The sequence below is a fragment of the Arvicola amphibius genome, chromosome 9, assembly GCF_903992535.2.
Source record: "Arvicola amphibius chromosome 9, mArvAmp1.2, whole genome shotgun sequence".
In the NCBI taxonomy this organism is placed as follows: Eukaryota; Metazoa; Chordata; class Mammalia; order Rodentia; family Cricetidae; genus Arvicola; species Arvicola amphibius.
The window spans coordinates 104,423,100-104,447,523 of NC_052055.2; the positions used below are offsets into that span (position 1 = coordinate 104,423,100).

The window sequence follows — 24,424 nt, forward strand, 5'->3', positions numbered from 1 at the left end:
CCAAACACTTAAGTTTGCAGATGGCCTTAGCATACCTCTGCCTCCTCCCCCACCCCCAAGACACCGGACAAACTCTGCCTGAGTAATTTTAATCTCACGTGTTCTAGTCTTGGCTTCAGAGCGGCTGCTGTTGCTATGAGACAGGGTTCCAGGTAACTAACACTAACCTTGAACTAGCTGTGTGGCCAAGGCTGACGGTGAACACCTAATCTTCCTGAGAACTGGAAGTTTGTATGGCTGCACCCAGCTTCATGCCTGGTTTTGACTGTTACATAATTCGGGCTCCTTTAGCTACTGATCTAAAAAGGTTAGCTAACATTTTTCCAGGCAAGGTTTCCTTTGCATGCTATCACAATTGCTTTGAGAAGACCTGGGTTACAGCCCCACCCCAGGGCTAGGGATGACCCTAGGGTCTCACACGCTCTAGGCAGGCTCTGTTCTACTCAATCTACTCCCAGCCCTGCTGTCGTCTGACATATTCTCTCACATGGACATGTGTGGGTATGTGTGTATGTAGGTATTTATGCACATGTGCGCCAGGGTGAGGAGGCTCAACACTGACATCAAGAGTCTTCCTTGATTGCTCTCTAGCTTACTCACTGAGGCCAGATCTCTTTTTTGAGGGAAGGGGAGAATTCGAGACAGGGTTTCTCTCTGTGTAGCCCTGGCTGTCCTGTAACTCACTCTGTAGACCAGGCTGGCCTCACACTCACAGAGATTGGCCTGCCTCTGTCTTCTGAGTTCTAGAGTCCAGAGCAAGGACTTTAACCACTAAACCATCTCCTTAGACCCAGAAAGTTGCTTTTGTAAAAAAAAGATTATTTATTTTTATTTTTTATACATTTGAGTGAGTACCTACATGAATGTATGTATGTATGTACGTACTTACGTACGTATGTATGTATGTATGTATGTATGTGCACCCTGTGTGCCTGGTACTCAATGAGACCAAAAGAAGGCATCATTGAATCCCTTGGAACTGCAGTTACAGAGTTTGAGTTGACATGCAGAGAGTATCCCAGCCTCACCCTCCCCCAAAATCATTTTGATAAAGTACAAAAAGTTAACTTGCCAGGCAGTGGTGGTGCACACCTTTAACCCCAGCACTTAGGAGGCAGAGACTTGCAGATCTCTGAGTTCAAGCCCAGCCTGGTCTACAGAGTGAGTTCCAAGATAGCCAGGGCTACACAGAGAAACCCTGTCTCAAAAAACCAAAAGATAAAATAAAAAGTTCTTTTAGGGGCTAGAGAGATGTCTCAACAGTTAAAAGCACTGGCTCAGGGATTGGGTTTGAGTTCCAGCACTTATATAGTGGCTACAACTGTCTGTAATTCCAGTTCCAGGAGATCTGATAGCCACCTCTGGCTTCTGTAGGCACCAGGGACATATGTGGGGCACACACATGCGTGTGGGGCAAACACTCATACACATAAAATAAATTAATTAATTAAAATATTTTAATAGAGAGCAAGACTTGAATAACCCCTTAGGGTCCAACAAGAATAAGGAAGTTAGGTCAGAGGTCAGCTCTCAAAAACCACCTAAAAAAGAATCATAGTTAGGGCCACGGACACAGCTCAGTGGCAGAACATGTCAACCTGAGACCCTGGGAGTGACCCTCAGTATAGTAATAATAATAGCTACTGTTACTACTATTTACCTCAAGGTAGTGTAGCTGGGAATCACGGTAGCCCGGGAGGCTGAAGAGAAAATAAATTTGGGGGTGAAACAGTCCCGCTGGGTCACAAATGAAGCGTCCTTCGATTTTGGAGCATCCACGGAAGCACTCACGTTAGCTCACAGGGGCGAAAGGGAGGTAGGTCCCTTCCACTTTGAGTTTTTCCCAAGAACTTGGGACTAGGAAAAGGAGACCTACTTCAACAAACTTGCAAGAGATTGCAAGGAAGATGTGTGACTACATCTTAAAATGACAGATGGAGAGACGGAGGAATGGGGGAGGACCTGTCCTCAATCAAGCCAGGCTTCCCCAAGGCACATCCTACCTCAGAGAAGGCCAAGGAGGGCTGTGTCTGCAGCGGCTCAAAGGGCAGTTCTCTAAAGAGAGAGGGTGAACGTGCTTTCCTTTTGGAGTGGTGGGGATGGGCAGGCAGAACAGGGCTGTGGCGTTTCTAAGCGTGCCCATGTAGTTTAGTTTCGGGATATAAAGCCACTCACCCAGAATAATGTGTACTGAGTGTATCCAGAATGCTGGCCCATGCTCTTCCCCCTCACAGTTTTACCTTCAGCTAATGAGGTCACTATTAGTTAAGGATCTTGAGTTCACATGGCTCCATGAAGGCTCAGGCCCTGAAGAACCTCCTCTGGTAGTTTTCCTGTCAATGCTGGCTTTTAAGCAGGGCTACTTCTCAGCTTTCACACTGAACCCCAAAGATCTTTCCCATCCATTATGATCCCTGCCTCACTCCACTCCCTTAGTCCCTGCTGAGTCAATGAAAAGATAGACCCAGAACTTGCAGTATGTGTGTGTGTACTTGTGTGTTTGTATGTGTCTCTGTGTGTGTGTTTGTGTGTGTGTGTGCATGCACGTGCTCATGCATGCATGCACATGAGTGCAGGCATGTGCATATGCAAATTTGGATGCCACAGCACACTTGTGGAGGTCAGAGGACAAATTTCAGTGGCCACTTCTCTCCTTGCACTGTGTGTCCCAGGTATTGAATCAGGTAGTCAGACGTGGTGGGAAGTTCCTTCATCCACTGACAAAAATGACTATACTTAGCAAAGTGACATTTTAGAATATGTTTGCACTGTGAAAGAATTCAGTTGAGCCAAGTAACACACTATTTCATACACATTTTTGAAGTGAGATTTTTTAAAAATCTATTTATTTTTCTTAAAAAAAATTGTTTTCCTTGATGTTTGGGATAAGGTCTTACTCTTTAGCACAGACTCCCAGGGCTGGGAATGACAGGCACGAGATGTCACGCACAACATATTACATCTTCAAGTGGATAATCCAATTGATCGCCAAATGGCAATGACTCCACTCATGACCTTTCAACCCCATGACACTGTGAACATGGAATGCACGTCAAAGAAACTGTATTTCAAACGCTGAATTTGTTCTTGCTTCAGGCAGGGTATGTGACCCTGTATTTTCTGTCAGTGAGCGAGCAGTGACTCCCAGTTAGCGGGAGACTCAGCAGTGGCCTGGGGACTCACAGGTAGTAAGTCTGTGATGGGTCAATGGATACAGTCCTGTAAGTCACAAAGCGCCCATGCCTGTTACTAACCTCTATTGCCGGTGCCCTACAGTAGATCTCAAACCCATTCCTCCCCAGCTGACACTTTTGTCCAACATCTGCACCTTCATAGAGAATGAGAATCATTACAAGCCTGAGGGTGATCATTTGAAAATTTAATCCTCAAGGCAGAGTTTAGTAGGGTAGGTCACATCTGTAATCCCAGCGCTTGAAACCTGAGGCAGGAGGATTGTCATGAGTTCAAGATCACCCTGCCTATAGTGAAACCCTGACTCAAAAACACAACAAAAGTATCCTCATGCTAGACGTAGGCCTAGGGTCACACACCTTTAATTCTACCTCTTGGGAGGCAGAGGCAGGCAGATCTCTTGAGTTTGAGACCAGCCTGGTCTACATATCAAGATCCAGGCCAGCCAGAGCTACCTGTCTTTCTTTTCTTTTTGGTTTTTTGAGACAGGGTTTCTTTGTGTAGCTTTGGAACCTGTCCTGGAAGTAGCTCTCTCAAAGACTGCCAGGCTGCCTCTGCCTCCTGAATGATGGGATTAAAGGCGTGCAGAACCCCCACTCGACTTGCATACATTTTTTTTTGAGACAGGCCCAGGCTGGCCTCCAACTCACTATGTGGCCAAAGACAACCTTGAAGCCCTGATCCTCCTGCCTCCACCTCTCAAGGGTTGGAATTACAGGCCTGTATGCCTACACAAAGTCTCTGCAGACCTGAAGATGGAATCCAGGGTTTCCTGCATGCTCTCCCAGCTGAACTGCATCCCCAACCCTTCGGCATCTTCTCCATACCTATGATGCAGATGAGGAAACCGAGCAGCAAAGATGTTCAGTGCTACTGGGATTTGCTGTCTGGCAGTCGAGCCCCAGACCTCTCAGGGCCCGCTCAGTGGCCCTTGCATGAGCTCTCTCTTGTAGGAAGAAGGGATTTCCTTCATTGGTCCTTTTTCCTAGCAAGTCCATCTCACCTCTGTCCTGGTAGTGAAAAACCAAACCTTTCCCTGGCATAGTGGCGCACACCTTTAATGCCAGCATCTAGGAGGCAGAGACAGGCAGATCTCTGAGTTCGAGGCCAGCCAGGAATACATAGCGAGACCCCCATCTTAGAACAAAACCAAACACCCTGTCTGTCATGAGCAAGGAAATTCAGAGTGGAGCTGACCAAAGCATTTGCCATTACAGTGTCCCCAGTGGCTGCTCAGTGGGCTCAGAACACACCAGTTCCCTGAGTGTCTAAAGCTTAAGACATTTGCTAGGGTTTTTTTTTTTCTGTCACCCCCACCCCCACTCCCATTTGCACAATACTTTCTAAATCTTCCCAACGGACAGACAGACAGTTAGCTGCTTGCAGAGGAACCTTCCCACAATTCAGACTGTGTGGTGGAAAGGGAACTTTCATGCCTTTTATTTATTAAGTTCCCCTTTAGGATCAACCAAGAGCCTTGGACATGCCATGTAAGCCCTCTCTGGGGAGCTCCAGGCCTGCCTCTCACTATGTCTTGCCTGTCTTCTCCTCAGACCAAGTCAGATGGCTTTGCTTTTAGTGTTAAAAGTCTCAATACAGGCCAGTGAGATGGCTCAGTAGGTGCCCTGCCGCCAAGTTTAATGACCTGAGCTAGTCCCTGGAACCCACTTGGTGGAAGGAGGGAACCAGCTCCCACAAGTTGTGCTCTGAAAACACACACACACATACACACACACTTTAAAGTCTCAATATTAGCAGGCTGAGCAGGGTATCACATACTTATAACACCAGCATTTGGGAGGTACAAGTAGAAGAATCAGGAGTTCCAGGTCATCCTCAGCTACATAGTGAGTTTGAGGTTAGCCTGGGCTATATAGAGAAACCTTATCTCAAGAAAACAAAAAACTAAAGTTTCAACACTGAGTGTGATATCATTAGTCCTGTAATCCTAATTACTCAGGAGGCTCAGGTAGAAGAATTGAAAGTTTAAGGCATGCCTGAGCTACAAGAGTGAGCTCCAAGTTAGGTTGGACAACTTGGGCAGACCTGGTGTCTCAAAGAAACAAAAGGCTAGGAATATCCTGTGGTAGGGTGCATGCCTAATAAGTTCCAGGTCTTTTGCTTAATTTCCAGTACACACACACACACACATACACACATGTGCATGCACGCACATAAACATACAGACACATATACATGCACACACAAGCACATATACACCTGAACACACATGCATATACATATATACACATACAATTCACACATACATGCACACACAAGCACATACAAACACATACATACACAGATGAGCACATGTGTGCACGCACATGCACATAAACACACAGGCACACACATGCACATGCATGCATACACACATGTATTATTACTAAAAGCCATTACTCTCAAAAGATGCCACACATATTGCCTTATTAATAGCACTATTGCTGGGAGGTGGCGGTGGCACATGCCTTTAATCCCATGACTCTGGAGGCAGAGGCAGGTGGATCTCTGTGAGTTCGAGGCTAGCCTGGTCTACAAAGCAAGTTCTAGGACAGGCTCCAAAGCTACAGAGAAACCCTGTCTCAAAAAACAAAAACTAAACTAAAGGCACTGTTAACATTATTAAGGACACCTGAGGTCAGCAAGCACGAGACCAGTGAGAGGCCTCATGAGATCAGAGACAGGGCCTGTGTGGCTATTGTGTAGCCCAGGCTAGCCTAGATCTTCCTGTTCTAGCTTCTCAAATGCTGGGGTTATAGGTTCTGGACATCTCCTTTTACATTGAGACCACTGAGGCCCAGGAGACAAGCGCTTGCTCAAGGTCATGTGTACTTGTGAAAGAGATGGGATAGGAGTCATTTCCACAAGCCACATTGGTCTGCTTTCCGTTAGCCCAGGGTTTTGCACAGAGCTAGTCCAGGATGGGGTAAATCACCCCACCCACAGGGCAGCCACAACACAATTAGCATCTTCCTCGGTTCCTTTGGCCCTCTCTCAAAAACCTTATCTTTTGGGTGGTCACCTTCCTGCTGTTTATGTTGGATTTTATTTCTTGCAGACTCTGGCTGCTCCCCAGACTTGCAAAACTTTATCTGCATCATCCTGACAGAGTTCAGTCCCTCACCATCTTCAAACCTTCTGTTAGGTGCAGGTCCCAGAGACCTCACTAATGCTTTGAACACTCCTCCACACACACATTCTTCACTTCCGGGAGCCACAACCTTCTAGCTTTCCTCCTCAGCCTTCCCTATAGTATTAACCCATCATCTGCCACACCCGTGGGATGCCTACCACACGAAGAAGGAATCTGTTGCTCACTGATGTGTTTCCAAAAGCCTAGAACAGTCTTTGTCTGCAGCTCACAAGCACTGAAATGGAAATGGTCTAGCCTGTGCTTAAAGTTCAGAAATTCAATGGTTAGGGACCTCAGGGCAAGATCAAGGAGAAAGTTTCTTCCACACACCTCAGAGTACCTTGGGTTCACAATGAACTCTAGTCTGTATAAAATGTTGGGAGGACTGTGGGCAATCGAACCTTGTGCGCCTAAGGCTCGGGGTTTGAGTCCAGCACCCATGTAGTGTGGATTAGAGACCACCTTTCCTATGGCAAATATATGCAAGTACTGTGCCAGTTAAGTTATATCCTGAGTCCAAACACCTTATTTTAATTTTAGCAATGTTTATATGTGTGTGTTTGTGTGCAGGTATGTGTTTGTGTGTGCAGGAACCCAGCAGCCAGAGGCATCTAACCCCCTGGAGCTAGAAGGAGAGGCAGTTGTGGGTCACTTGACATGGACGCTGGGAACTGAACTGGGGTCCTCTGGGAGAGCAGCGCGTGCTCTTACCTGCAGAGCCATCTCTCCAACACTCCCATGCATCTTAGTTATTTGTTTATTATATTGATTTACTTATCATGGCAAGCGTGTTGGGGTCAGAAGACAACTTGTAGGAGTCGGTTTTCTTCTGTCACATGGGGCCCCCTGATCTCAAACTCAGTTGTTAGGCTTGGCTGTGGGAACATTTGCTCACTGAGCCTTCTGGCTAATACCCACCTCCCAAACACCTTTACATTTTTTTATTTGTAGTGCTGGATATCAGTCTCAGGGCATAAGCAGCTAGGCAAGCCCTCTGTCCCTAGCCCCTCCCCCAATTCTTTATCCTTTTATTCAACTCCAAAAATTGGAATATAAAAACAAAAAAAGTGTGTAGCATGGTAATATTCACCTATAATCTCAGTCTCAGAGGATCACTTCAAGTTCCAGGTCAGACCATGGCCATACCCTGTCTCACAAAAATCAAGAAAAGGAAGAAAGGAAGGAAGGGAGGGAGGGAGGGAGGGAGGGAGGGAGGAAGGGAAGGAGGGAGGGAGGGAAAAGTGAAAGAAATAAAGAAAAGAAAGGAAAGGTTGCCGGTGCAGTACGTCCTTTCGTGCCTTCCGGTTCCCTCCGGACTTCCGGCCCCTTCCGTTACCTTCACAGGAAATGAAAGAAAGCAAATAAACAAACAACAAAAAAAAAGCAACTCAAATACAATTCCAAGTATGGACAAAGACTCCCGTGTTTTTTTCTTCAAAACCCTGGATAATCCCGCTGGGTGCGATCCACTGCTCAGTGCCTAAGCAGGAAGAGAGATTAACTAGGCCAACTCCAATGCTCGCCTTGAGACGGAGACGGAAACCATCTCCGGGAAGGAGCCCGGATCCCCAGCCTCCAGAGAATAGTTCAAGAACTTCAGTTCACACCAGGATTGTTGTCAAAAGCCATTGAAAGGAACATCCAGGCAGCAAGTGGTTCCCTCTCCACAGGTGATGGAGCAAGAGAAAAATATGCCGTTTTTGAGCACAGGAGAATTCAATCAGGTTTTAAAACAATGCCTTATTTAGAAGATTAACCAGCAGTAGAATGTACGGGAGGTGGGAGAGGGAGGGAGTGGAATTTCTAACACCAGGGATAACCGATCTTCCAATAAGAAGAGATTAGAGGCTAGGCATGGTGACCCCTGACTGACTGAAATCCCAGAGCTCGGGTTATGAAGGCGGGACCTGCTTGGCTACATAATGAATTCGAGAGTAGTCAGGGCCAAATGAAATCCTGTTTGTAAAATAGAAGAATGGAGGACATAAATGGATGGGGAGTAGAAAAGATACAGAGAAAAGTGCTGCCATTTATAGAACCAAGACTTCAATCCTTCGCTAAATTGTAAATTGTAATGTTAGAGTCAAACGATGCTCGTGAGACCTGGTGCTTCTGGGGAGACTTTATGGATTTCCTGTGATCTCAGGCACTTTTGTCTTGGTTTCTCTGCTTTTTTTTTGTTTGGTTGGTTTTGGTTTTTGGAAACAGAGTTTCTCTGTGTAGCTCTGGCTGTCCTAGAACTCACTTTGTAGACCAGGCAGGCTTCAAACTCAAGGAGATCCGCCCCCTGCCTCTGTCTCCCAAGTACTGGAATTAAAGGTGTGCACTTAGCACCAACTGCCGCCCCTTCTTTTTTTGGTTTTGGCTTTTCTGTCTATTATCTTTTTTATGAAAGTGAGCCATATCCGCCAGGTTGACCACACATCTCCATGTGCTTATGAAGGGGGCAGGGCTGAGGCTAGCTGACAGGGGTGGGGGTGGGGGAGTCGGGATGTGCCCAGCTCTGTTTTGGAGATTGGGTGTAATTAAAATTACCCACATAAAACAAGGGCAGACTCTTATCTCAGCGCTTTTCACAGATGAATGCATTTAACTCTCTCTCTCTCTCAGTCCTCTGGGACAGATAAAGAAGATGAAGGTATAATTTGATCTTTATGGTGATAAAGCCCAGAGGGACCTCTCTAATTCAGAGCCTTAGTGAATGAAGGAGAGTCTAGACCTGTCAATCACCCAGCAGCCAGAGCTGGCTTGCTAAAGCCTAATTAGAAAGCTGGGGCGATAACTCTGCTTGCAAGCATGAAGACATGAGTCTGATCCCCAAAACCCACATTAAAAACAAAAACCTATGCCGGTGGCAGCAGCACATGCCTTGAATCCCAGCCCTTGGGAGACAGAGGCAGCCTGGTCTACAGAGCGAGTTCCGGGACAGCCAAGGCTACACAGAAAAACCCTGTCTCAAAAGACCAAGAATCAAAGCAAAACAGAAACTTGGGCTTGGTCACCCATACTTGTGACCCCAGCACTGGAAAAAGTAGAGACAGGTAGATCCCTGGGGCTCATTGGCTGACCCACCTTGCTGTCTCCGAAACCAGGTAGAGGGCCTGAGGAACTACACCCGATGTTGCCCTCTGACCGCTACACCCACGTGTTGAGGGGGTGGATATCTTATCTGTCGCCTCCAAACCCTTCCCAACTGGAGTCACCTAGTCAAACCTAAATAGAAATCTGTAGAAATCTCCAGGTAGGCCACTTAATCCTGCCCTGACAATGGTGCGGGGATAGGCTGTTCTGTTAGCACCCTGGGATGGCGTCCCCTATCCTGAGCCTGTTTGCTGAAACAGAGATAAGGAAAGTCTCCAGAGGGCGTGTGACAGAAGCCCTGAAGAGGTCCAAGTCCAGAGATAAGAAGGGCTTTGAGACACCTGACTGCTCATCAGTTCCCCACACAGGGTGATCATTACCTCAGGGCAGCCCGGCTTGCCCTCCCCGACGCAGGGGTGACTGAAGCTGGGCTGGTTTCGTGTGTTGGCCCAGTATCTCACAGACGTCCATGCTCCTCCACCCCGCTTGTCTCCCCATGATGTCAGCACACGTGACTCAGCAGAGCAGCAATTCACAACCCCTTTGGGGGGTCGAACAACCCTTTCCCTGGGGTTACACATCAGATCTCCTGCATATCAGCTCTTTGCATTACAGTTCATAACAGCAGCAAAATTACAGTTACAAAGTAGCAATGAAAATAATTTTATGGTTGGGGGAGTCGCCACAAAACGAGGAACTGGATTAGTGGGTCACAGCTTTAGGAAGGGTGAGAACCACTGTATCAGAACAAGGACTGTCTGAACCCTGGGCAACTGTATGTGCCTGGCATATAGCAGGTTCTCAGCGTGTGGCTGAGCCCAAGACTATAGACAGCGTGAGGACAAAGCTTGGCAGAGTAAACTGTCCCCATCTGTCACATGAATGCCCCGAGGAATCTAATGAACTTACCTGAACTCAGTGTCCACACCTGTTAAAATAGGGCAATTAGCCCCCTCCTCCTCACAGCCGTTAGGAGGGTTGTGTTGACCATTCCTGCTATTTTGAGAGCTCTTATGTAGTCCAGGCTGGCCTCCAGCTCAGTTGCTATGCCACTGAGACCAACCACCAGGCACTCCAGAAAGCTCCAGCCTCCACCTCCCAGGTGCTGGAATTGCAGCCACGCTCGCTGACTACCGATTTATGCAGCAGTGGCCTTCAAACCCAGGGCCTGGGAAACGCCAGTAAAACACCAGGTGGGCTGCCTCCCAGCCCCTAGGAGAGCTGAGTTGTAGCACACCCCCCCCCCCCCCCCCCGGCCCGTTTGTACTGAGTGGTGGCAGCTCTCTCCCTATTAGTATACCTGCTAGTTGCTAGATTGGCTGTGCCTCTCTTCTGACACTTTGCTTCTGTCCTGTCACCAGCCTCACGAGGCTGTGGGGGTACTGCACGTACAGGCCTTAGTGCACTGCTTATAAAACAGTATAGGAAACCAGCATCCTGTGCTATATACTGTCCTCTGGGGAATCTCGGAAGTTGAGTGGCCATCCAGTTGCACACGTGGATTAACGAAGCTCAGTAGTCCACACTGAGACTCAGGTCTTCTGGCAGAATAGCCAGTGCTCTCAACCACTGAGCCAGCTCTCCAGCACCAAGGTAGAGTTATTGAATGGTTTGGAGTTCACCCACTAGGCTAGGCTGGCTGGCCATTGACTCCCAGGGAGCTGGCCATAAAAGGGTCTTCTTGTCTCCTTTTTCCTTTGTTTGTTTGTTTGTGGGTTTTTTTTTTTTTTTTTTTTTTTGGTTTTTTGAGACAGGGTTTCCCTGTAGTTTCTAGAGCCTGTCCTGGAACTAGCTCTTGTAGACCAGGCTGGCCTCGAACTCAGAGATCCGCCTGCCTCTGCCTCCCGAGTGCTGGGATTAAAGGCGTGCACCACCACCACCCGGCTGTTTGTGTTTTTGAGACATGGTTTCTCTGTAACTTTGGAGCCTGTCCTGGAACTAGCTCTTGTAGACCAGGCTGGCCTCCAACTCACAGAGATCCACTTGCCTCTGCCTCCTGAGTGCTGGGATTAATGGCATGCCCAGCTAGGATGTTTTAATAATTTAGAACTTTTCATGACAATATTGTAACTGTAACTCTTGCTTGATACCTGTTTTGTTATATGTAATTTTACTATGTTAAAGTTAAAACCTTCCTTTTTATTTAGACAGAAAAGGGGAGGTGATGTGGAAAGTCCTTCTGTATATGTGTTGCTTTTATTGGTTAATAAAGAAGCTGCCTTGGGCCTGTGCATGGCAGAATAGAGATAGGCATGGAAAACTAAAGTGAATGCTGGGAGAAAGAAGGCAGAGTGAGAGAGATGTCATGGAGCCGCTGCCTGGAACAGACGAGCCAGAACCTTGCCAGTAAGCCATGTGGTGATACACAGATTAATATAAATGGGTTAAATTAAGATGTAAGAGCTAACCAATAAGAAGGTAGAGCTAATAGACCAAGCAGTGATTTAATTAATACAGTTTCTGTGTGGTTATTTCGAGTCTGGGCAACCAGGAATGAACAAGCGGCCTTCCACAACACCCTAGGCTTCATGAGAGTTTGTCTTAAAAACCAAAACAAGCTGGGCAGTGGTGGCTCTTGCCTTTAATCCCAGCACTCCACAAGCAGAGACAGGTGGGTCTCTGTGAGTTCAAGGCCAGCTTGGTCTAACAAGCAAATGCCAAAACAGCCAGAGATGTTACACAGAAAATCTCAGTGGGGTGGGGTAGGGGTTCAAAACAAAGCCACTTAGCCGGGCGGTGGTGGCGCACGCCTTTAATCCCAGCACTCGGGAGGCAGAGGCAGGCGGATCTCTGTGAGTTCGAGACCAGCCTGGTCTACAAGAGCTAGTTCCAGGATAGGCTCTAAAGCTGCAGAGAAACCCTGTCTCGAAAAACCAAAAAAAAAAAAAAAAAAAAAAAAAAAAAAAAAAAAAAAAGCCACTTTACAGAATCCATTTAATTGAAAAGAATTGACTTACACGAAGGCAAAATGAAAGATTCTTGGCTCCTGTAATTCTGGTTCATACACTGGAAATTACAAACTATTCTCCATGGGCAGGCTTCCCTGAGGTTATTATTTTGTTTTTGCAGTATTGAGGATGAAGATACTAGATAAGCAATCTTACCCCTAGAGAATCTCTCTCTCTCTCTCTCTCTCTCTCTCTCTCTCTCCCTCTCTTTCTCTCTCTCGCTGAGATGTCCACTCGCTCTATCCAGATCTGTCAGCCAACCACAGTTGTTCAAAGAAATCACCATTCCAGTGAACCTTCAAACTGGGGATGCCAGCAGGCCATTTCCGTTAAATGTGAGGGCACCTCGAAGGCCTGGTGGACAGGCCCTGCTAGGAGAACTCCAGTCTGAGGGGTCCAAAGAAATTCAGTTTTATCCCTTTATTTGGGTTATTTGAAACAAGGTCTCTCTGCACAGTGCTGGCCATCCTCAGACTCACAGAGCTCTGCCTACCTCTGTCTCTTGAGACTGGGATTAAAGGTGTATGCCACCAGGCCGGGTGAACTTTTACATTTTCAAGATGACAGAAGTGTTTAAGGAAGTCCCAACCACCAGCAGAACTGAAACCGCCTCTCCTAAAGAGGTGTTTCTAAAGGGCAATCTCTGATACTTTGGGTGACTGAGGGAACCACCCCCCTCTATTTCAGAGTGAATTCTCTAACCCTGCTGGCCAGCCAGGAGATCCAGGCCTCCGGACGCCCCACCAGGGCTGTGCCTTGCACAGAGAAGGAAGGTACTTCTGAAAGGAGACCCGTAGTTCTTATTTCATGTCGAACAAGGCTTCCAGTCTCCTCAGATAATAGAAATAAAAGCTAGGAGTATGTATGTGCAGCAGGGGCTACCTGTAATCCCAGCATCCTGGAGGCTGAGGCAGGAGGATCACAAGTTTGAAACTAGCCTGGGCAACGTAGTAAGTTCCATCTTTAAAAGGGAGTGGGGAGCCAGGCATAGTGGCACACGCCTTTGATTCCAGCACTCAAAGGCAGAGGCAGGTGGATCTCTGGGAGTTTGAGGTTGGCCTAGGCTACACAGTAAGACCCCGTCTCTAAAGGGGGTCGAGTATCAAAGGAGGGGTGGAGGAAAGAAAACAAAAATAAATAAAAATAAAAATACACATTTGCTTACTCTACTAAAGACTAAAGACTGCCTTGGTAAGCCTGTAATCCCTGCACTCGGGAAGCTGGCAGATCTCTGAGTTCGAGGCTAGCATGGTCTATATAGTAAGTTACAGGACAGCTAGGGCTACATAGAAAGACTCTGTCTCAAACAAAATAAAACAAAACAAAAGCCTGTTGTAGAATTTTAAAAAGGCTGCCAGGAGGTCATGGTACACGCCTTTAGTCCCAGCACTCAGGAGGCAGAGGCAGGTGGATCTCTGTGAGTTTGAGGCCAGCCTGGTCTACAGAGTGAGTTCCAGAACAGGCTCCAAAGTTACACAAACATTACAAAAGGTTACTAACCAGAAACTCAAACAACCGTGTGTGTGTGTGTGTGTGTGTGTGTGTGTGTGTGTGTGTGTGAGTGTGTGTTCCTTTCCTCTGTGTCAAGGCCCGGGACTATCTGTGAACATAATGGTGGGGGATGTTTAGTGCTCAAATTTGACCTGGAGGTTTCCACACATCAAACTCCTCTATTCTTTGTCTCCAAGGTTGGCTTTGGTATCCTTCAAACTTTGGGGACTTGTCAAAGCATTTCTCACATAGGGCACACTGTGACAGTATACTGAGCCTTAGGGCATTCTGAGGGAAGGACACTGAACCCTGGAATCTGTAAATAAAGAGCTCTCTCTGAAGCTTCATCCCACCTCATCTTTATCAGATAAGGGATGAAGGAGAAACCACTCCAGGCCCATGGACATCGGAAACCACAGTGAGTCCAAAATACATTTGTTTCATTAGTTTTGTTTGGTGGAATTTTGTTGTTGTTTGAGACAGGGTCTCACTCTAGCCCAGACTATCCCGAACAAGCTGGTCTCAAACTGGTGACTATCCTCCTGCCTCAGCTTTTCAAGTAATGAGAGTACAGGTTTGAGCCTGGTTTAGAATTGGTGTTTTATAGACAAGGGTGTCCTAGGGCCCCTGGGGCCCACTACCTGAGGTTAGTCACCCCAAATCTGGCTGCACATGAGAACCACTGGAGGGACTCTGGGGACAGAACAGACAAGATTCCAGGATAAAGTCACACCTCTTTAATTTGCCCTTCTTCCTGCATTCTTTCTCACAGACTTCCTGGTGGCTGGTTGGATTATTTACTTATTTAGGTGCTAGAGACTAAATAAAGAGCCTAAGCAGTTAGGGAAGGACTGTACCACTGAGTTCTATCCCCTCAGCCCTTTTCTTAACAAACAACAAGAACTGTGTGCTTCTGAGTGACTGGGATTCAGGACAAGGACGTATGTGGCTTCCCCTAATGGTTCTGATATCAGCTAAGATTTTGGGTCAAAGCTCCTCCTTGGACCAGTCAGAACCTAGCCTTCTCCCCTGTAGACGCTATACCTCAAACAAGGACGCACAATGTCACTTGGCTCCTTACTCCACAACTGTCCCCTTGCCAGCTTGCACAGAGCATCTCGAGCGTACGTGGCTATGGTGCTACACTGGCATGTATTATCCACGGCTGCTTCTCGCACTACACTAGTACATTGGATTGAAAAAAAAAAAGATGGGCCAAAGAACTAGCTCAGCTCAATACATTTGTGATACAAGTAAAAAGTCCTAAGTTTCATCCCCAGAGCCCTTGGAAAAACCAACTAACCAACCAACCTACCAAACAACCAAACAGAAAGCTGGGCATGGTGGCATGTGCTTGCAAGCCCCCATGCTAGGGAAGGGGCTCCCTAGCCAGCTAGCCTAGTCAATTCTGTCAGCTCCGGGTTCACTGACAGAACCCTGTCTCTAAAACCAAGGCAGAAAAGGTTTATAAGCCGGTGTGATAGCATATGCCTTTAATCCCAGCACTCGGGTCGCAGAGGCAGGTAAATCTCTATAAATTCAAGGCCAGCTTGGTCTATATAGTGAGTTTCAGGCCAGCCGGAGCTAAATGAGGAGACTCTGGCTCAAAAACAAACACTAACCAATCAACCAAATAAATAAAACTAAACTAAAAGCCAACGTAAGCGCTCTGGTTGACTTCTGAATTACATATGTGTGTGTGTACATGCACACACACACATATGCACGCGCGCACACACACACACACGTACATACACCATAAAGGATGCAAGTTTTTCTTTTATGAAGTTAGCTATAAGAAATGTGTTTCTGCACTTTCGTCAAGATGGCGCCGAAAGCGAAGAAGGAAGCTCCTGCCCCTCCCAAAGCCGAAGCTAAAGCGAAGGCCTTGAAAGCCAAGAAGGCAGTGCTGAAAGGCGTCCACAGCCACAAAAAGAAGATCCGCACATCGCTCACCTTTCGGTGGCCCAAGACCCTGCCGCTACAAAGGCAGCCTAAATAGCCCCGGAAGAGCATGCCCAGGAGGAACAAGCTTGACCACTATGCCATCATCAAATTCCCCCTGACCACCGAGTCAGCCATGAAGAAGATAGAAGACACCAACACACTTGTGTGTTCACTGTGGATGTCATGGCCAACAAGCACCAGATCAAACAGGCTGTGAAGAAACTCTATGACATTGATGTGGCCAAAGTCATCACGTCATAAGGCCCAATGGAGAGAAGAAGGCGTATGTTCAGTTGGCTCCTGATTATGATGCTCTGGATGTTGCCAACACAATTGGAATCATCTAAACTGAGCCCAGCCGGCTAATTCTAAATATACACTTTTTCACCATAAATAAAAAAAAGAAATGTGTTTCTTATATGGTTTCATCCCAATTCTACCTCAAATAAATCTCAATCTCTCTCTCTCCCTCCCTCTCTCTCTCCCCCCTCCCCCCCCTCTCTCTCTCATCTTCAGTGAGTACCTTTACATACCCCTTACTGATGAGTGAATTCTATGACTGCAAGGCAATCAATGTTTGTCTCAATCCAAAACAAGCTGCATTTTTTTGTTTTTAGAGATGGATGTCTCATGTAACCAAGGCTGGTCTCAAATTCTAGGTTGAGGTTGGCCTTGAACTCCTGATCTGCTGGCTTCTGCCTCCCAAGTGCTGGGATTCCAAGCCTACAACCACATTTTGCTTTCTGTTTTTTTTTGTTTTGTTTGACCCAGGGTCTCAGTCTGTGACCCAGGCTGGCCTGGAACTTACTTTGTAACCCAGAGCCACCTAGAAATGCCTAATCCAACCCTCCCTCTTAGACACTCAATGGATCAAGGGACACCCACAAAGTATCGAGGTATGCCACAAAGTATCGAGGGGTCTTAAATGGACCTGCTTCCTCTAGAGGTCAAAACAGAACGCTGAGGCTCTACAAGGAGAACATCTTGCCCCAGACCATGCCATCAGCAGGGGAAAGCCAGGATCCAAGCCTAGCTGTCTACAAAGACAGGACTCTTTAGTTTGACAGTAGTCAACCCAAGATTCGGATCCAGGCCCCCAAACTCCAAGTCAGGGACTCTTTCTATCATCAGCAAAGAGACATGTTCTCGGGGCACTGTGAAAGTCACAGCTGAGATCTCCTCAGAAGACAGAAGTAACAGTCAAAGAGAACAGCCTGGGCCAGGCAGTGGTAGTACACACTTTTACTCCCAGCACTCAGGAGGCAGAGGCAGAAGCATCTCTGGGTTCAAGGTCAGCCTGATCTACAGAGCAAGTTCTAGGACAGTCAGGTATACACAGAGAAGCCCTGTCTCATAAAAACAGAGAGAGAAGTGGGGCAGTGGAGGTGGGGAGAACAGCCTGGAACACAGACTAACAATGCTCGGAGTGAAGCCCCAGGTAGCGTCTAGTCCCTCCATGTCCCCAGCCTCAGCCCCTCAGCCTGAATGACCTTGAATACAACTCTCCCATTCTGCATTTCTTTCCCCTATGTGGTGTCACTGCACAAGACAGACCGACTGAGATCAGACGCACAAAGGCCTAGTACCTAGTAATGTCTTCTTTATAAGGAAAAATGGGCCTAATTTTACCCTAAGCCAAGCCACCTCCCAGGAGAATCACCAGGTTACTTCCTGAAAAGACAGGACACTTCTACTCACCTGTCTGGAGCCCTGTGCCTGGCCTTCCTGGGCTGCTCTGGCAGGACTGGGATCTGTTGAGAGTCTCTTTCTAGGGAGATCTTAAATTGCTGGCCACTTGGCACAGTTGGAATAGAGAAAGTTTAGTTAAGAGTCTTTTACATACAATAGGACTGGCTTCCGGTCAGCTGACCCTCTGATCCAACAGAGGGGCTCAGAGATTACGTCTCAAGGCCTACCCAGCAAGAAGGGGGGGGGGCAGTAGCCGTGGGGAAAAAGTCAGGCAACAGATTCGAGGTCCCACTGTTTTGTGGACCGGGATTTGTTTCTTGTGTTTGGGACTTAGTGTTTTAAAGAGAGTCCTGGTAGCTTCAGGGTGGAGCTTGGTGCATTTGCCTGCATAAGAGAGGAACTGGGTTCAATCCTGGCACTAGAAATAAATAAAAACACAAAAGCAGTGGTACCAAATGTAAGTAGGGTGTAATTTAATTCTTTGTTGTTGTTGCTATTTTGTTTTATTTTATTTTTTTGTTTGTTTGTTTTTTTTCAAGACAGGGCTTCTCTGTGTAGCCCTGGCCGGCCTCGAACTCACAGAGATCTGAGTGCTGGGATTAAAGACACATGCCACCACCACCGGCTGTAATTTAATGCATTTTGTTTTTGTTTCTTCGAGACAGGGTTTCTCTGTGTAACAGCCCTAACTGTCCCAGAACTAGCTCTTGTAGACCGGGCTGGCCTCAAACTTACAGAGATCCCCCTGCCTCTGCCTCTGCCTCTGCCTCCCACGTACTGGGATTAAAGACATGCACCACCACCACCACCACCACCACCCAGCCCTGTAATTTAATTCTTAATTCCTTCATATACTTCATTTTCTTTTTCCTTCATTCTGTGGCCCAAGTCACAAGCAATAAATGGGGTTTAAGCATCTCTCACAAACCTGACACCTCAAGAGTTCAGTTGTGATCTTATCATAAGAGACCCTGTCCACTGAGTTTGATATTAAGCCCCTAACCCTCATCAGAGAAGCCCCCATGAGACATTAGTGTGCAGCTCAGTGTTACGGGGCCAAACACCAGGGCAGTTAGATCCCCAGCACCAGCAAAAGAAAACATACTCTGAACACTGACCAAACCATAAAATCATCCACAGCATCGTTTGGATTTTTTGTCTTGTTCTGTTTTATTTTATGTGCGCTGGTGTTTTGCCTGCACACATGTCTGTATGGGGGTGTCCGGTACCCTGGAGCTGGAGGTACAGATAGCCGTGAGCTGCCGTGAGGGTGCTGGGAATACCCACAGCATTTATAATACAGAGGCACAATTGAACTTGTGGTTTGCTCCCCTGGTTGAGGAATTCACCTGGAATCTGCCCATTCTTGTGGATGTATCTTTATCCCAGTCCAGGCCTCAGTTTCCCCAATTGTAACAGGAAGTGTCTAGATTTATTTGACTGGCCACCTCAAAGATGGCGATTCCACAGTTCTCCTACATGTCCCCGTTCTCAGAAGTCACAGATGGAAGAGGCACTCAAGAGATCTTAGAAGTCCTGGTGGGTGAACACGTAAAAGGCACAAGGCAAGGCCCTGGGGGGAGATAGAGGAAAGAATGCTTGTCCCAGCACAAGATACTGTCAGCTTTCCCTAGATCAAAGTTTGCCCTGATCATGGAGGAACAAGCCCCATGGTCAGGCCACACCTTTCCATCAGACAATGGCCAAGGGGAAAACATCCAACCAGTAAACAATGATTGCAGCAAACTCTGGGGGTGTGAACAAGAGTGTGGAGGTGCCTGACGTCATGGGGAGGTAGATGGACCACTCCCAGGTGAGGCAGTCACAAATGAAGGGGACAGATTCAGTGACGGGTTGCTCACTGCTGAGCCCCAGTGCCCGGAACAGTGACCCGGTGTTTGTGGGTATCCAGCAAATACTTCTGGAATGAATGGCGCCTGGTGGAGTCGTTCGGACATAAGGTGATAGCGGTGTGTGTAGAAGGTGGAGGAGGAAGGCCAGGCGTCAGGATACAGGCCTTAAATTATAACATCTTCAAGGCAACAAGAGGCTCAGGAGCTAAAGGCCACCCTGGATGTATAGTGAATTTGAGATCATCCTGGGCTACATGAGACCTTAGCTCAAAAAGTTAAAGAAAAGTGGGTGCAACAGTTATATCCTTAATCCCAACACTCACTCAGGAAACAGAGGCAGGGGGATTTCTGTGAGTCTGAGGCCTCCCTGGTCCATATAGCAAGTTCCAGGTCAGGCAGATGGGAGAAAAACCAACAGTGGCAGAGGAAAGCCAGTCACCGAACCCTGAGGTGTTGGACTGAGCAATATCCTCTTAATTTCCCCTTTAACCTGTGGGATCACAAGCACTGGGATCCCAGGCAACAGCTGTGTGGGGCTGGTTCTCTCTTCTGCCATCATGTGGGTCCCAGGGTTAATGGCATGTGTGCCCAGGAAGCACATTTCCCAGCGCCAAGACAGTTTGCTGGCCCTGGAGCACTAATTTTGAGGTGTGTAGCTTATGCCAGCCCTATTCCTTTTTTTTCCTATGGGCAAATAGTGCTCCATATATCTGTAGCACCAGATTTCCTCCACTCATCTGGGGTGGATGTTAGCTGCAGGTGGTACTGCTATGAACTTTGTCATGCGTGGTTTTGTTCGATATACACCACTTTTATCTCTTTCTCACGCATTTAGCCAAGACTGGAACTCCTGGGCCATTGAGGAACTCTGTGTTTCTTTTTCTTTCTTCCCTTTATGGATTTTTCAGGACAGTTTCTCTGCCTAACTTTAACTATGCGGGAACTCACTCTTGTAGACTAGCCTAGCCTTAACTCACAGAAATCCTCCTGCCTCTGCCTCCCAAGTGCTGGGATTAGAGGAGTGGGTCACCACTGCCCAGAGCACTTTCCTTCCTTTTCCTCTTCTTTTTTTCTTTGTTTGTTTTTCAAGACAGGGTTTCTCTGCAGCTTTGGAACCTGTCTGTCCTGGAACTTGAAGCCCAGGCTGGCCCTGAACTCGCAGAGATCCTACTGTTTCTGCCTCCCAAGTGCTAGGATTAAAGATGTGTGCCACCACTGCCTGGCATACATGAAAATATTTTTTAAATAAACGAATGGGCTGGGTGCAGTGTCACACGTCTTTAATCCCAGCACTCCAGAGGCAGAGGCAGGTGGATCTCTGTGAGTTCGAGGCCAGCCTTGGTCTACAGAGCGAGTTCAGGACAGCTGGAGATGCACAGTGAGACCCTGTCTCAATGAACAATCTACTGAGTGTAACAGAGTGGATTAAAGGTATCAAATCCTATAAAACACTTAAACCCAGGCACTAGTAAACTCCAGCTGGATAGTAGCAGCCAAAGCTGATTGTCATATTGACACGGGGTATGAGTGCCGGTCCATCCAGCTCCTCACCGGCACGCTGCCCTGCACACTGATGGCTCTGACGTTAACCAGGACACTCTGGTTTCAAAATCTCTGCAGTTCAGGGCATCTGGTGGGATGCTCGGATTAGAGTCCCCAATGCATAGAGAAAGAAGTGGCTCTATGTGATTCATCCTTTCTCCCTAAGGAGACTGTGAGGCCTTTGAAGCCGAGTCCTTTTCCTCCTAATGGGAGGCAGAGAACGGGGTGGGAGGCTGAAGGTACTTTGGGTCTGGAAACGGACGGACGTGAGAAGACAAATTCACACTTTGCTTTCAGTAGCTGTCTGACTGACTGTCCAAGCCCCCTTCAGTCATGCCAGCAGTGACCTGTACGAGGTGGTGGCACTCGGCGAACAGTGCTGCCAGGAGCCAGAGTCCTGCCTAGACCACACACCCAGCAGGGCCAGCGGAGTACAGGAAGGACACAAGGCCAAAAGGAAGCGGTCCTTGGGAGTTGTCCTCTGATCGTTATCTTAAAGCTGTGGTGAAATGGAAGTTGCTGCTCAGAGCTTTGTCATCTCCTAGCTCCGTGGATGCTTCTCTTGCTATTTTTATTAAGAAGGAACAGGAACAGAAAGTTTTCGCTGAACTTTATGAAGATGAACCCGAAAGGCGGAGGAGCTGAAACCAACGCCCCGGCTGCTGCGCTGCGTCATCGGCCCACGAGTCCAAGAAAGGGTCAGCATCCTCAGCTGTTCCCTGTTCCTAAGAATCTCGAGAGTTGACTCTAATGCATTATTGGTGAGTTATGACGAAGAGTAATCTTTTCCTCGCGAAGCCAAGGCCGCATCCGAAGTGAACGTCATGTGCTTTCCTTTCTCCAGTGTGTGAGGACAGACACATGTGTCTTTGGAAGGGTCTCTTCAGCCGGGCGGTGGTGGCTCACGCCTTTAATCCCAGCACTCGGGAGGCAGAGGCAGGCGGATCTCTTTGAGTTCGAGGCCAGCCTGGTCTACAAGAGCTAGTTCCAGGACAGGCTCTAAAAAAGCTGCAGAGAAACCCTGTCTAGAAAAACCAAAAAAAAAAAAGAAAAAAAAAGGAAAATGGAAGGGTCTCCTCACATGAGCTTCACTAAGGATGACTTGCTATCTGTGTAAAATGAGATCACAGAATTTTTTCTACTGAAATAAATAAGAATCTAAAAAAATTAAAAATCCGGGCTGGAGAGATGGCCCAGCCATCTACAGTCTGCTCTTGCGGAGGACCTGGGTTCAGTTCCCAGTACCCACATCATAGCTCATGACCATTTGTGACTCTGGTCCCATGGGCACCTGACACCCTCTTCTGGCCTCCCAGGATACACACATGATGGTATACATACATGCATTCAGGCAGAACATTTATACATATAAAATAATCAAATCTAAAAAAAATTAAGAAAGTTAGGACTTCAAAGCTAGCCTCAGCTACATGGTGAGTTCTAAATCAGGCCACCCTATGCTTGAAAAACAGAAAAACAAAATTGAAGTCTGCTATAAAACGGGCTATGGTGGTGCAGGACTGTGATCCCAGAAATAAGGAGATGGGTGGGAACGGATCCGAAGTCGGATCATCCTGAGGAACAAGGAAGTTGATAGATCCCTGACAGGGTGACAGATTGGGGGCAGGGGACACAGAGATAATAAAAGTGGTGAACTCTGGCTTCTCCCTCTGCCTCCACCCTGAGACAAAGGCCTGGTGGGCTTATTCTCCCACCAGCACGTCTCTTCTGGCTGATCAGTCCAGGATGGTTTGGACATGAGGAAGGCCAGTTCTGAACATGCTCACCTGATGTTGTGAGCCTGTAGCTCCCTCTTTCTTAGTCTCAGGGGATCAAACCCACATTAGGGGATGGGGACTCATCCCAGGCCACCAAGAACACTTAGGACCTCTGGACTTTTGTCAGGGGAATGTATTTCAGGCCCCTCTCTGTTCTGCAGGGAATCTTTCTCTGTGGTGCTTTGTTCTCTCTCTCTCTCTCTCTCTCTCTCTCTCTATATATATATATATATATATATATATATATGTGTGTGTGTGTGTGTGTGTGTGTGTGTGTGTGTATGAGTGTGAGTATATGTTTCTTCACTTGTAATACAGTTTGTCACCTGTTGCTACCTGCTGTATCTGAGATTTCTCCTGCCTTACAATCTTATAATTTTTAGTCAGTGGAGAAAATGAACCCAGTCAGGACCACAAGACAGTAGTAGTCCTTGGCTCCATTGAGAGTTTGAGGCCAGCCTGGGGCAGGGATCCTACCTCAAAACAAAATGAAAAAGCACCACACATTAATATTTTGTGGCTTTCCATTTTTTTCCAGTGGTAAGTAGAATTCTCTTTTTTTTCTTCCTTTTTGTTTTTCTTCCTTTCTTTTCTTATTTAAATTTTTTGATAATGGGGTCTTCCTTGTAGCCTAGACTGATCTGGAACTCTAGGCTGGCCTCAAACCAGTGGTAATCCTCCTGCCTCAGCCTCCCAAGGGTTAGGATTACAGGTATGAGCCACCAAATTCAGTTTCTATGATAGTTTCAAGAAGCTAGGGGGGCAGGGCGGTGGTGGCGTACTCCTTTAATCCCAGTATTCTGGGGAGGCAGAGATAGGTGGATCTCTGTGAGTTCAAGGCCAGCCTGGTCTACAAAGAGAATTCCAAGACATCTAGGGCAGTTCCACAGAGAAACCCTGTCTCTAAAAACAAACAAACAAAGAAAGAAGGTAGGGGGATACTAAGCTTCCGTGGGATGGGGGTGTGGCTTGAAAAGTTCATCTCTGGCTTATGTTTTGAAGGCATTATTAGCTAGGAGAGTTTTATGGACAAAGAACACCAGAATACAAGACTATGTTCCCCAACTCGTTAATGCTGACAAGGGTGGGACAGGAACAGACGTTTGTTTGGAAGACGTCTGAGACAGGGGGATGAATTATACAGCAATCCAGGGAGTTTCCCTAAGAATGTCAGGAAACTTAAGGAAACACGCTCTCTCCAGCAAGTCTGTTGCCCTAAACTGGTAAATTATCGAATTAAAACCCAGATAAAGCCTGGGAGTGTGGGTCAGTGGCTGCTGAGCATAACATCCTGGCTTCTACCCCAGCGCGGCAAACAACAATAAAAAACAAAACAAAAACAAGAGACTGCCTTGTAGGCAGGAAGAAAGAGCTGGCTTCCCTTTGATGGTGAGAAACAAATCAAACTGAATAATAAAAAGAAAAGGCAAAGAAGCAATACAAAAAAACAGAGGACAATGAGGCCCCAGAGAAGGCAGAATTCTCCAGGCCACACTCGCAAGGGCTCCCCCAGGTCCTGCCCATACCAGGTACCCTAGGACCTGGCCCCAGACCTCAACAATGAAGTTCTCTGCCTCCGTACTTGAAGGGGGACAGCTAAGATGAAATGGATACAGAGAACACCCTGGATCTCTAGGCACAGAGCCCTAGATGTACAGCCAAACACTGGCATCCCTGATCACTCCAGAATCCTTTGGGGATGTGGGTTAGCCCAGCTCTGGGGAGGACCAGTCCCCGATTCCGCCAGGTATTTGTAGGTAGAAGCAGTTG

General features: G+C 47.3%; 1 protein-coding gene across 1 annotated transcript in view; it reads right to left on the reverse strand.

Moving 5' to 3' along the window:
• The window catches only part of Srgn (serglycin), a 36,765-nt gene extending 19,144 nt beyond the window's left edge, over window positions 1-17,621 (reverse strand). Inside the window, exon 1 of the mRNA XM_038343621.2 lies at window positions 17,491-17,621. The gene's annotated coding sequence lies outside the window, so the exon portion shown is untranslated. The remainder of the gene's footprint in view (window positions 1-17,490) is intronic.
• Window positions 17,622-24,424: the final 6,803 nt, after the last annotated feature.